Source organism: Haliotis cracherodii, unplaced genomic scaffold (genome assembly GCF_022045235.1).
Source record: "Haliotis cracherodii isolate W230 unplaced genomic scaffold, xgHalCrac1.p SCAF_11, whole genome shotgun sequence".
NCBI lineage: Eukaryota > Metazoa > Mollusca > Gastropoda > Lepetellida > Haliotidae > Haliotis > Haliotis cracherodii.
Window position 1 is genome coordinate 15281003 of NW_027266266.1, and position 800 is coordinate 15281802.

Here is an 800-nt window from a genome sequence, read left to right on the forward strand (position 1 = left end):
TAAGGAATCTAAAGTTTAACATATAAATTTAAGAAAATATTGATAATTACATGGGTGTTTCTTTTGGGGTCTTTTTTTATTCAACTTGGTTATTTTGACCATATAGATGCTACAGGCAAATTAATTTATGTGAATTCATGAAATAATTTGTTTGTAGTTATTTACAAAGAGGTTACCTTGGTTATCAATTTGGGATGCTTTAAACAAGACAGGCTAGGTGCTTCTTTCTGCAGTTATTGTAGTGCTGTACAAATTGAGTGAAATAGACAAGTAGACAAACAGCCACCACACTTACAATGCAGGTTGTGCCCTTGTATTGTAAATAAACATTGTGAATAAGAATGGTTTTAAATACGGATTTAATTTAATTGTAAATGACTGTATATTTTTGCACAGTTGTACAAATTTGTTACAATCTAATCCATTGTTAGTGTAAGTGTCACTCATTTTTCATTGTGCATGGTACACACACTAGTTGAAATGCTCACATTTTTAGCTTTGTATATAGAGTCTGACTGTGTACAGAATATGTTCATCGAGAGTTATGTCCCTTCTTCATTTCAACATTTCTCATCCCAGTAATTCACAAATAAAATGAAGCTTGTGTGCAAAGCATTGCAGAGGGTTTGATCTCCTTTTGTCAAAACTATGTTCTTGAATATTTTCAGAATGGCGTTAATGGTATTCCAACAGTTATTTCTGTAGCTATTTTCTTCATATTGTTCAGGTACATTTATTTTTACCTCTAACATGTGCCTGAATATGTTCCTGTTTTCATTTCATTCAACATATGTCTTTAC